The sequence below is a fragment of the Puma concolor genome, unplaced genomic scaffold, assembly GCF_028749965.1.
Source record: "Puma concolor isolate L17-30 unplaced genomic scaffold, mPumCon1.1.hap2 unalloc_scaffold_81, whole genome shotgun sequence".
In the NCBI taxonomy this organism is placed as follows: Eukaryota; Metazoa; Chordata; class Mammalia; order Carnivora; family Felidae; genus Puma; species Puma concolor.
In genome coordinates, this window is record NW_028240293.1 from 28,992 (window position 1) to 42,595 (window position 13,604).

At 43.7% G+C, this 13,604-nt stretch overlaps 1 long non-coding RNA gene across 1 annotated transcript; it reads left to right on the forward strand.

The window, feature by feature from the left end:
* The first annotated feature begins 744 nt into the window (after positions 1–744).
* Positions 745–11,746, forward strand: LOC147570835 (uncharacterized). The gene is made up of 3 exons (XR_015247987.1): positions 745–1,152; positions 6,238–6,304; positions 11,468–11,746. It is a non-coding gene; the product is annotated as an uncharacterized LOC147570835 (long non-coding RNA).
* Positions 11,747–13,604: the final 1,858 nt, after the last annotated feature.

A 13,604-nucleotide genomic window follows, 5' to 3' on the forward strand; every position in this document is an offset into this window, starting at 1 on the left:
CCCCCTGCCAGGCCGGTGGTGGTGGTGGACTGTGCGGGTCCCCTTACTCTTAGCACGCACTTTAGCACCCGCCCACGCTCCATTGTAAACGCTCCGCATTGCCCAACCCAACCCCTGTTTGTTCAGCGAGGCGCTGGCAAGGCAAACACACACAACTGAGTCACAGGCAGAATTCTTGCCCACGACGGGCCACACAGAATACAAAACAGACCCCCTGCCTGTCTCTCCACCCCGCGCCTCCACAAGCCACAGACGCACTCGAACTCTGGGACAGACAGGGGCGCTGGTGAACCAAAACAGGGGCAGGCACAGTGTTGGGCACCCCACTGGAACTCAGTATATCAGGGACTTCGTGGCCTTTTATAAAATTGGGCCACACGCAATCCGAAGCACAACTACACAGCTTCCCGCGATGACTTTCACAAGTAGGATACACTTTATTTCCGGAGCTTCAGTCCCCGCACACTAACCCACTCTGTACCCTCGGACACACTTGGCGGCTGGACTTCACGCACGCGCGCTAACTCCTCCCCTCCGTCAGCTCTCCCCCTGGCTCCGCCCCTCAAGTGGACATTCGGCGAATCTCTCGGTCAGCCCCGCCCAATCCCTCCATGCCTCCATCTCTAATTGGACGCTGGCCTCTATTGGCTCCTCCCCTCGGCGACGAGGTCCCGCTTCCCGCCGAGTCACAGCGCCGAGGGGGTGGGGCTGGGCGGGGCGTCGGCTCCCTATTGTCATGGAGACGAGAAGCCGACGGCGGCGGAGGCGGGCGCAGCCGGGCTCGGTTGCCTGCGAGCCGGCTGAGACTGAGGCCGAGCGGCCGGGCCCGCTCGATCGGGAGGGAGCGCGCAGCTGGCCAGTGGTGGCTTTGCGGGCAGGCAAGGGAGCTGTCCTCTCGGGCTCCAACTAGGCCGGGTGGTCGCGGGGAGCGTCCCCGCCCCGCTCCCTTCGCTCCCGCCTCTCGCGGCTCTGGTGCTCCTTAGCGCCCGCCCCCGGCTCCGCCCGCCGCCGCCGCCGCCGCCGCCGCCGCCGCCGCCGCAGCCCCTCGCGCTAACTAACGGTCGGTAGCGGCCCGCGCGCGCCGCCCGCCGGGGGCTCGCGCCAGCCACGAGGGAGCGTCCGCGGCCCGCGCGCCCGCGCGGCGGAGGCGAGGTGAGTCCCGGGTCCTCCATCCCGCCGAGTGCCCGCCCCCGGTCGCGGCCGGGACTCCTGCCCCTCGAGCGGCGTCCGCGTCCCTTCGTGGACCGGATGGACGCGGCGGCGCCCCGCGCGCCGCCGGGCCCCCGGCGGGCATGGGCCGGGTGAGTGTCGGGCTGGCCTCTCCTGAGGTCCCGGTCCGCGGGCGGGCGCGCGTGGGCGTATCCCCTTCACCCACGCGCGGCCCCTTCACCCTTCTCGGCTCTCGTCCAGGATGCCGTTTTCTGAAATGGAGCCATGGAGGTTTGTGCCACCGAGAATCGGAGTCTGTCACACAGACAACCTCATTACATCATTCTGCCACTCTGGCTGCTAGGCTATCCGCCCCCCCCACCCCCACCCCCACCCCCCTTTCTTTTTACTGTCTTGTTTTTGGTGTCAAGGACCGGAGAGAATCCTGAAAGATTTTGAAGCATTTGGAATTTATGGTTCTGTTGCTGTGGTTGTCACCTCCGCTCTGCGTCAAATTTAAGACTCATTTCTTTAAGGATGTCTCTATTTTCTGCTTTATTTGCACATTGATGGCTCTGCTGCTCGGCTGACCACAGCCGCCTGGCCCGGCGTCTCAGACTTGTGTTAATACGTGAAATAGAAGAACTGATCATTAGCAGGCAGATGGGATTCAGATAGCATCTGGCGGGTGTTCTTGGAGTTCATGTGAAAGTTTTCACGTTTTTGCTGACAAACACGAGGTTTTTACCTTTTGATCTTGGCCGTGGTGACGGTTAAGGTCCCCTCTCCCTTCCCTTTCTTCTCCCGTTTGGGAACCTGCTTACTCGTTAGCTGTGGTTTCACTAGTCTCTGGTCACTGAAGCTTTCTCCCCCAGCAGAGGTGGGAGCTATCTCCCTCTTATTTCAGATGACCAAGATGACTCTTTTTCTTACGGGGCGGGGCGTGGGGGGATTACTCTTGCGTTTGTACCTTTCCTGAACATTTAACTCACACTAGGGGTAGATATGCCCTGATTGTTTTTTGACGTAGGGCTCAAAAGAAATTCTGCTCTTAAGACTCCTAAAGGTTTATTGGTTTGTCGTGTCCGCACGGATCCAGTTATGCCTCACTCTTAACATTTAAAGCTTTTAAAATAAGATCCACAATTGTATTGCTAAGACATGGCCACAGACCTTGTTTTTGGGCTATACAGTTTGGGCTATACAGTTTGGGCTATACAGTTGTCGTTGTGTAAATCAAGTGCAAAAGAGGTTATCCCTGTTTATTTGGCGTAATAGCTGTTTACAGTTAAAACTTTAAAGACTCCTAAAAGTAGGTCTGCTGTATTTTAAAGATCTCATCATTCTTGTGGGGGAGAGACACAACACCGGCACCAGGAAAGGCAACAGATTGCTTCTGTCATATCGCTTTGCTGTTTTGGAGTGTACTTAAAGGATTATGATTGATAAGGCTGTCTTGCCAGTGAATGTTGACACAGGTGTGCATCGTTATCTTCATTAAGATCCTGAGAACACGGCGTCTATAAAATGGTGACATAAGAAGGGCGGCATGTTTTGGTACAGTTTTGCTTTGGGAGAATTTAATTGCACTTGAAACCCGTCTTGGAGCTTCCAGATTTTGTGAGCACTTTGGCAACAGAAGTTTCAGAGAGAAAGGGTAGGTTCGTGTTAAGTGCTCTGGCATGTGGCAATGCTACTTGTGGCTTTTTGGCCAGTGCCTTTGTCAGCTTTCTTTGTGCTTCATCTCTGTGGAGTGATGGTTACTAATTTAGAAAGAAAAGCACAAATGGGACAGCCTCGTATGAAGCACACATTTATTAGTGTGCAGAATCAATCTATAGATGGAGGTGTGCTTAATGTGCAGAATCAAGAATCCAATTGAATTGTAAATATATGAGAAATTCATGCCACTTTATATTTGGGGAAAACCGTCTCCTAGAATGTTTTAATGGTGTAAAAGAGTTTCTCTCTTCATATTATCAAGTACTTACCTTAGTTGCTTATGGAATGCCTTTTTTTTTTTTTAATTTCCAGAAATAGAAAAAAACAAACAAACAACTGTTTTGTTTCTTCCAAAATGTTGTCCGCAAATTCGAATTATGAGCCAGTGGAAATAGTGCATTTAGCCTCTTATTAGCTTAAGGATCTGAACCATAACCTGGGTGACCACTAAAATAATATTACTCTCCTTTACTTCCAATTTCTGAATGCAAAAACACTAGCAAGACGGATGCTGCTGATTATATTACCCTTGGCTTACCCAGCACCTAATACCCTTTAACATAAGTATTGCATTAAGATCCCCGCCCTCCCCCCCTTTGTCGCTCATGATTTCCTGGAAGCTGGCTGTCCATCAGTGTGTATGTAAGATGTGTGAGTGTTTTTGTTTAATATTCAAACTCAATGTGGAAAGAGGCAATGACAGTGGAGGAGGCCAGAGGCATATGATCGGAGAAGCCAGGTGGAGTCACAGCTCCTTCGTGACTCCAAGGATAATTAGCTGGCTAGAATTACATGGTAAACTAAAATCAGAGAAAGGCTTATTTAGATGTGTTTGCTAAAACTAAAACAAGAGCATTAATTTTGACATAATTGCTTTCCTCATCCCCCAACTCTCCCCCTGAAGATTTGTGTTCTGGCAGCTCAGATCAGCATCCCTGTGCTGTTATCCGTGTACTCTTTTCAAATTTTATATGCTGTATTAAAAGAAGTCAAGTGCAATCGTGAACTGATTGCCTATTGTCTGTTGTAATGAACAACACCAAATACTTGTTCACATGTTTTTGCATTATAGAAACCTTAGGAAAAATGTAAGTTGATAACATGCAAGTAAATGCAATCACGTAGTCGTAAGTGAATTAAATTAAACATAGCCTTTAAAAATAGAAATACGAATCAACTCTGAGATAGCACGGCCTTTTTTGTGGTGTTAATAGCTCACTATCTGTGTGTATTTCCCTACAATTTCTACATTTTATTGGCTCCTTTATTTCTAACACCTTTTTGGTATATCATTAGCTGTTTTGTAGAGAATAATTATGCTTCAAAGATGCAACCGATGTACCTCCAAGAAGATGTACGATCCCGGAATTGTTTTTTTCTTGTTCAGTAATGACTGTGGTTTGCTGTCACAACACAATTCTGAAGTGTGATACTTCTAACTTATTTCCACATAAATGTGCAGAATTTTTATAGCTAGAGTATACCTAAGCACCAGTTTAGCTTGGCAAATTAACTTAGATGCTTCAAAATTGAAAACCAGTATATTCTAATGTAGTTTGAGTTTAAATCTTTATTAGTAAGGATGCACTTAACATTTGTTCAGGAGAAGGAAATGTAATTTTCTCCTGCAGTTGTCATTTACGTAATTCATTTTTTCCAGCCTTTTCTCGGGCTAATGATATTCCACACCTTGATACAGCCTTTATTTGTTTATTTGGCATAATATGGAGTGATACCTTGGAGGAAATTAGATTAGGTATTCATACCTAATATCCCCAAAGTATTTAACTAGCCTGCTGTGTTTCTTTAAACACAATCATTTCCATTTTTGTGTGCAGGTTATAAGTATGATGCTTCCCTAATACATTCGGATGTTTTCAGCCAAGTTGACTTCTGAACTATGGGTTTCCTCCAAATGTTGGCTGAATTTTTTCCTTACGTATCCCCAAGCTCATCTGCAAGTGAATGTCTGCAACACAGTGTGTGCGTGAAGTAAACCCAAAATAGCCTCCGTGTTGGTTTTACCAGAGTATTTATATTGGTAATAGGAACTAAGTCAGAATACAAAGAATGTCACTTGAGGCCTTTGATTATTAAAATTTTACTAAATGCATTAAACATTCAGTAAAATAGAAAAATGTTTGGTTCGTGGAAATACACTGAGTAATTTATTTTTAATGATGTCATTGGATGGGGAAATTTATAAACTCGGTGCTTTTCTTGAAAGTCAAGACTGGGCTTCTATTTGATAGAAATGGAATCGTTATTTAAAGGAAATGATCTGTTTATGCCAAATTAGAGTTTTTTGATTATTTTCATTACCCAGCTCTTTTAAGAATAAATTTAATGGGAGTATCAGCTCCAGGCATGCATACTAAACCCCTTTAATGCGAGGTGTGTGTAAAACTTGTCATTTCTCATCAAAATAGGGGCTGCTGAATACAAGCAGATGAGAAAAGTAGGGGAAAAAATTGTTTTGCAGAATATTTGTGTCATCTATTGGGGAGAGCAAGGGACTGGATTCAGTGATAAAGAACATTTTGTTAATTAAGTAAGAAAAATGGTTGTATGACCAAAGAAAAAAAAGACTAAACAGAAGGCAACCCTAGTTAGTACAACAAATGCTTCTCTGAAAACTTTCAGAGAGGGTAAAGTGACTTTTAACAGAAGATAAAGCACTATACAATTATTTTTAAATAACACAGTGCATTCCCCTATCTCTGATTGGGTCTTACAGAGACGAGGTGTCAGGTATGACCAAAAGGGGACGCGTCACAACAAATTCGAAAATACACAACCCATATGTAAGGAAAATGTTAAGCAGTGCGCAGCCTGATTCCTCCTCTCTGTTTGCCTTTAAAGCCTAAACTTTTGTGTTGTTGTTTTTATCCACGTGTAAAGTTGTTGAATTTAAAAGCCAGAGATTGGGCGAGTCCCCGCCCCCCCAACCTAAAATAGGAAAAATCTAAACATATATGCACATTGGTTTTGTTTTCTGTTGTCAGCCAAGATTTATTATGAAGATTCGTATTTCATGTATATTAGCACTGTCCAGATGTCCTGAAACTCGTACCCCTTTTATATCACATAGGTGTGTGTGTGGCGGGGGGGGGGGGGGGGGGGGTCCCCGGTTTAAAAAAAAAAACTACAAAGAAAACACGTCCTTTCAACAGTAATGAGTTCTGGTTGATTCATTGAGAAGGTTGTACTAAGTGACCTCCAGTGGAAATAGCGAGGGTATGCTTTCTGAGAGATGTGTCATTCAGGAACAAAATCAATTGAAGTATTGGTAATTAAACTGTAATTCCATGAAGGAAGGAAGTGGCGGGAAAGACGCAGCTAACTATTGCTGTTTTTCTTTTTAAGAAGCCGCAGTTCATAATGGAGCTAACTGTACTGGCTGTCGGAAGGAGGAGATTCTGAAGATAGGGAGGTAATATTATCTCTTTTAAGAGAATACTTTCCTCTGTAATCCTGAGCCTTTATTACATATAAGAACTTTATCTACCAGACAGCAAAGTCTTTAAATGCGGGGTATGGAACGATCTGATTTGCCCGTGCTGAGTTGTGAGCTGCCGCTCCCAGGGCTGCGGTCTGTGCCGGGAGAGCTGAGAAATCTCAGCCAGGCATACTCAGCACCCTTAAAATAGCTCCTTTCTGAGAATTAGAGCCGTGATGGTGGCCTCCCCAGCGCAAGCAGACATCATTCTGGTTTGTGGCTGGTGTGCGTGCGTTCAGCGTGTTGCTTCGCCGTCTTCCGTGTTGCCTTCTCTGCAGGGCGATATACTGGCAGCCTCGACCAAACTCGGAGCGGGAGACTTGGCGGTTGACAAGTGGCTCCAGAGCTCTGCCAGGGAGCGAGCTGGGCCCAGCCTGGGCCGCTCCAGTGCAGGGGTGCGCGTGCGCGCACACACACACACGCACACACGCACACACACACGCACATGGGTCCTGTTCCTCGTTCACCCCTTTCTGTCCCTTTGCATTTTCCTCGTAATCCCGGGCTACGGGTCACATTTTCCTTTTCCTCTCACTAGGTTGGCTTGCTGCTTCCTCTGCAGCTGTTGCAGAAATTCACACGGAATGGAGGCCTGGGTTGTGTTCTGGATGGTATCTTTGATAATTGACCCGTGTGTTATTTTTTGTCATTCTCAAACATCCAATGTTAGGGTTAAAGGACGAATCTAAGATCCTCGGAGAACAAAATTCGTGCTCGGTTTGTATCAATAAGAAAAGCTTCTGTCTTCTCGAGCCGGGTTGCCATGTGGAATATGCAGGTGAAATTAAAAACGGGGTGAAACCCTTTTATAAAAGACCAGTGGCTGTGTCTGAGAATGTTTATATAGGCTTAAGTTGTGGAATGGTATTTCTATCTGTTTTCTTTCCTTCTTAAGACAAACGATACACTTTTCTAGTCACCAAAAATATCTACTTCCTGAATTATACCTATGGAAGGATATTAATGGGACAATAAGGGGTTTCATGGTGTCCGTCCGATTATATAATTAGGAAATCGGTAAGCAGTGTGGTAGCTGAAATCAAGTTCTTCCATGAAAGGGGCTAGTGTGCATTAAAAAAAAACAAAAAACAACAAAAAAAAAAAACCCTGCAGAAAGAAGGCTCTTTTTTTTTTTTTTTAATTTTTTTTCAACGTTTATTTATTTTTGGGACAGAGAGAGACAGAGCATGAACGGGGGAGGGGCAGAGAGAGAGGGAGACACAGAATCGGAAACAGGCTCCAGGCTCTGAGCCATCAGCCCAGAGCCCGACGCGGGGCTCGAACTCACGGACCGCGAGATTGTGACCTGGCTGAAGTCGGACGCTTAACCGACTGCGCCACCCAGGCGCCCCAGAAAGAAGGCTCTTTAATCTTTAAATCGTACGATGTATTTGGTTAACACAACAAGAAAGGGAAGTATACCAATCTCAGATTCTTGTATTGATGCCTAGGTAGAGGTTGTAAGCCAAGGAAGCCGTTAAAATGCCGCCTGGAAAAAAATGGTGATATCAGAGTGATTACTTGGAAAGCAGTTTACATTTACAAAACGATTCACTATTATGACCTTGACCAACTTTTACACTTCAGACACTCGGGTTATTACTTCCGTTTTTAAAATATCAGTCTATGGCTGGTGTGCAGAATGCAAGGGTATTTTCGAATTGACTAGGTCGTGCTGGTCGTCTTAAAATCAGCTACAGTATTACGAAGTTGAAATGTAATATGTATTAATAGAAGGAAAATATAAAATTTAATATCCGGGCAACGGAGACCTCTAAACCTACTTTAAAAGTATAATCTTGACATCTATGACACTATTTTTTGTCTTTGTTATATGGGTAGAATTATGGATGTTCTACAATCCAGATGTCTTATTTATTAATGCTAAATTTTATTCTCCATAACGGACATTTGAAATAAAAGGTGTAGGTGGGAGAGTCAGATTTTGAGGCATAGGCTAATTTTTTACTAAGCATTAGTACGGAGAAAAGCCGCCTTGATTAATGTAGGCCTGTGAAAGAGGGCAGGTGAAAGTGTTTTCCGCTGAAATTTACTAATGCAGCAACCATTTAAATTAAATGTTTGTTAACATAACAGTGATGGCGTTTTCTCCTCCTCCTCCTTGTGGTTCTGTCCAACTAGATGTTACAGTGGCAGTTGCACTGACTGTTAAGTGTTTAAATGATGACACCATTATGTGAAGTGATTTTGAAATGAGAGATTTCAGCCAAGAATTACATCTGCTCCCATCTCCTTCAAATCATACTCTCTGGCAGTACAGATTATGATTGATTTGTTTGTGACAGATTGCAGGAAACAGTCATTGATTTTTCAATATTTTACCTTAAAATTATTTACAGTTGTAACCATGGGGAGGTATTTCCATGGGCTGTCAGCCCTTGAAAGACTGGGATAATATTCCCTGCTCTCTGACAAGACAAATTACCTGTAATGAATGCAGTAGCTGAAGGGTATACTTTTATTTTAAAATATGTCAATAACCCCAGTGACTAAACGAATATTGATTTAGCATAATGAAGCCTGAGTAATGTGAAAATGAGCTTTTTCCAGGAGCCTGGTAAAGACGTTCTTTTTAGCTGGTTGTAAGAAGCTTTCCATTCTTTTCAACGAGCTCGTGGAGATAAGGAGTTTTCTGTGCCAACCTTCAGGAGTGATAGTGTTTGTTTGTGATAACAACCAGGGGCCAAATATTTTGCCCTTCCTCTTATCGATCCGTTTTTCACATCTTATTTGGAGTCTTACCTTCAGTCATGGAATTTGATTTGCTTGATCTTCTCTTTTACCCGACTTCGTATTTTCACAGTGGCGACATCTTTTGCATTAGCACCTCCAGTACCGAATATTAAAATACAACTATGTGTACAGTCAGTCGTGGATGACATAATAATTATCTTAAGACATTTCAAATGGGTTATTGTAGTATTTAATGTGCCGTATTTTATGGTAGAATAATTCCCAGTCCCTGGACATCAGCTTGCTTTCAGTGGGAATGAAGATTAATTTACTCAGGCATCAGTGCATATTTTCGTTTTTGTCCGACTCCCCCCCCCTTTTTTTAAATGGAATTCTCAACTTTTTATGGATGAAGATCCCATTACATGAGGTCTTTCAAACCAGCAATAATAGTAGAGAAGTATATAGCTGTATCTTGTAGTCCATCAAGGAGCCTGAAGACTGGGTGCCTGAATAAGTATCTTCGTATCTAACTTGGTAAGGAGAAAATAGGGTAAACATTGCTGGTAATACATAGCGGAAAAGTCAGTACTTGAACAAGACGTCAAACTGATACTCATGGGAATCCAGTGTATTTTCGGAGAATTAATAGTAATAGAATCTCATTAAAAGCAGTAGGCAAAGTCCCTTTAAAAAGTAGAAATGAGTTCCGATTGACAGAAAATTCAGATGGCTCTTGGGGAGTGCTAGTTCTCTTGCAGGATGCCATTGGAAATGTTACAATAAAAGGAAAAATAGAAACATCTCTTTCGATGGAAAAAAGGATAGACTCTGGAACAAAAAATTATCGTCTTCCCCCCCCACCCCCCGCCCCAAGAATTTACCTAAGGGTGTGGAAAAGAGATGATCTTTGTCATCTGTCTCAGTTTGCTCTACAGCAGACGCGATGCTTTAGAAAATACTCACCCCATGGTTTCGGGTGCTGTGAGATTGGATTTCTCCATCCCCGCCCCCCAATTCTTTCCCTCTTTCTATAAACAGACCTTTGAAAATAGAAATGTGAGGGCTACACCATCATCATATATGAAACTGGCAGCCCAAATTCTTCAGTCACTAATTTGCTCTGTACTTTTTTTTGAAGTTGATGTAGCATCTGTTCACCTTACCCGTAGACAAGGCGATGTCTATAAGGTATGCCTTCCAGAAAAAGAAATGAATGGAGGTTTTATTTTTCCCTCAGTAATTTTTTTTAAAGAAAGCGTATTTTTTTCGGACAAATCGAGGCTAAGGAAAACATCTATATTGTTGTTTAGTTTATTTTGGAATTAAATAATAAAGGTATTGTATTCAGCACCTCTTGACCCCATCGTGTAGTTTAAACGTTGTGTTCATCTTACAGTGTGTGGGTATAGCTACTTACGTGAATGAAGTTCTGATAAATATGTAGATAGAGTGGAGCTTTTTCTGGGGAAATGACTCTCTTCTGGATACTAGGCCCTTCTCCATGTTTATTTCCCTTGAAAAAAATACCCTGCCGTTGTTCTTCTTTAGGGAAAAATTATTTCCGTAGAGTGTTTTTAAATCATGCAAGTCATTGCCTGGGGTTGGCTAAAACCTTTATTTTTTGAAAGATTTAAAAAAAAAGTCTTTCTCGTATTTGTATCTATTAAGATAAACAGTTTACTTTGCTACGGTGCATACCAATCTATTTAGTTAATTTTTTTTTTTTCCAGAATTCATTTTGCCATGTTTGGTCTGACCTTCTATGATAACTTAATGTAGGAACAAATTAGCATATAATTCTATTTTCCATGTGACCTCAACCAGTTGCAGAACCATACCACCACTTTTGGAGGGCAATTCGATAGCATACGTGGAGTGTAGCATTAAGTGTTTGCAAATGTCCAGCGTGTCCTGGCTAACGTGATATCGAAAATGGCAAAGTTGGCAGTTAGAGGAAATACTCACCCTTATTACTACGGTATTAAAACGCCTCCTAAAGGTAGCATATTTAAAAAAAATTTTTTTTTAATGTTTTTATTTATTTTTGAGACAGAGAGAGACAGAACACGAGCAGGGGAGGGTCAGAGAGAGAGGGAGACACAGAATCGGAAGCAGGCTCCAGGCTCTGAGCCGTCAGCTCAGAGCCCGACGCGGGGCTAGAACTCACGGACGGTGAGATCATGCCCTGAGCCGATGTCGGACGCTTAACCGACTGAGCCACCCAGGCGCCCCAAAGGTAGCGTTTTTTAACTAGTATACGTAATTGATGAGCGACTTGTCTTCTCCCAAGCACAAAGCAGCATGGCAAAGTTCAGTGCGGTGGGTGAAGTTTGGGATACTAGACATTGACAGGGACAATGATCATGACAACTAAATGGATTTTTTTTTTTTTTCTTTTAGATTCAGCTGTTGGTCTTTGAAATTTCCTGTGGTCTGTTCAACCTGGATGCAGAGGACATGGAGCAATCAAGTACGCAAGAGGTCCAAGCGTGTTTTGGATGTTCCCCTTGATAGACTGCAGTATTTTTCCGGTTAAGACCCTCAGCTGTCGTGCAGAAGAAGGTTATTCTCTTCTTGGTCCATCCAGTTTACGTGAAATGCTTAGTATTGTAGAGTATCACCAAACAGTTTCTGTTTTCATCCAAGCATAGAAAGAATAAAATCAATTCTATACGTTGACTTCTTTTCCAAAATGTCTTTCTCGGATTGAATGGATGTTTCTACTTGAAAAAGAAGGTTCCAAGAAAAATCCCTGTCTCCATCATAACGACTCTCCCAGCAGTCCGACATCAGTTTCTAACATAACTCTGTTAACGCTGAGGGGAGGAAAAAAAAAAAGTCTTGCAGGGTATCCATACATATATTTCACTGCTCTATATTAGTCCCCCTGGAATGGAACATTCTCCCCCAAAATAAATTAGCTCAACTCGGATACCGGAAGATGCCGCCTTAACTGGCAGATCATTTGTTACAGTGTTTGAATATTTGATTTACGTAAAGAAAGGTGCCATCCGGTGCTTTCACAGAGTTATTTGCGTGGACCGAGTAATGACGGGTGGCCTTGCCGTTGGGAAATTCCTTGTCGTGGCCTGAGGCAGTGGTAGAAAAGTGGGAGGATTCCTCTGGCCTCTGCGGTGTGGGAGGGTGTAGTCTGATCAGAGACGAGTCCTCCGCGGGGGGACTGGGGAGATTCACGGATGCTGGTGACCCCCGTGGAAATGTGGGCAGTTACTCTCCTGCAACTGACCCAGTTCGTACTTCATCCACTCTCCATAGTTTTTACCAAGAATCAGAGCTCTCGATAGCGCAAAGTAAATTTATTAGGCTAGAACAATTTCTTTTTCTCAAATTTTTAATAGAATCTTATTTTATGAGATCATAGATGTCACACGCAGGTGTCCTACTTAAGGGAGGGGCTCCTTGTACTTTTCACCCCGTCTTCCCCAATAGTGACATTTATAACATGCAGTGTCACATCACACAACGTGGGCATTAACATCGATAGAGTCAAGGTACCTAACATTTCCATCAGTACAGGGAGCCCCCATAGTACCATTTCATATCCAATCTCCTCGTCTCCTGCCCCTCTCAACCCTAGCAACCGCTCACCTGGTCTCCGTTTCTATAATTTTGTCTGTTCGAGAATGTTCTAGAAGTGGAATTACATAGTATGTTACCTTCTGGGCCTGGCTTCTCTCAGCACATTTTTCCTAGAGATTCAACTCGCACGAATCAGTAGTTCTGTTTTATTGCTGGGTAGCGTTCCGTGGTACGGCAGTCCCGCACATTGTCTAACCACCAGTCAGGACTTCGGGGTGGTTTCCGGTTTGTGACCCTTTTGAATAAAACCGCTATAAACATTCGTGTACAGGTTTTTGTGTGAACATCAGTTTTCATTTTTCCTGGGATAAATGCCCAGTAGTGCAATTGTGGGTCATATGATAATTACATAGAGCATTTCTTTTTGTGACTAGACTTGATTTTGTGTGTGTGTGGAAGGAGAGACCAGGCGGAGATCGACATTTTTGCGGTGTTTTTGCCTTAACTGGATTTGCGTCCGACTTGAAAAATATGCAGACTCTCCTGAATAACCTTTAGCCAGATATCAAAAGCATTTTTCCACAACCTAGATTTTGCTCTTATTTTGAGAGAAATACTTTCGAAAAAAGTTGCTGCCCCCCCCCCCCTTTTTTTTTTTTTTGGGAACAATTCATATGTAAAGGGATGAAGATAGGTATATAGTCTAGAGAAGGTGCCGCAAAGCTGACGGGTCATTTGGAGAAATTGGGGGGTGGGGGATTTTCCAAGTGTTAGCAGAGACTTGGCGCTCGAGGATGTGTCCTAACAGCTTCCGAATTGATACACTTGGACCTTTGTCCCTGCGACCTGGCCTGCAGTTTTTAGTTGTAGAATCAATTCATCATCTTAACCCCTTGTATTCGTTCGCATTGCGTTTCACGATCGTTTAATTCAACTCCAAGACTGGTGTGGGAAGAAAAAGAAGGAAATGAAAACCAAAACGTGCCCTTTCCTAATA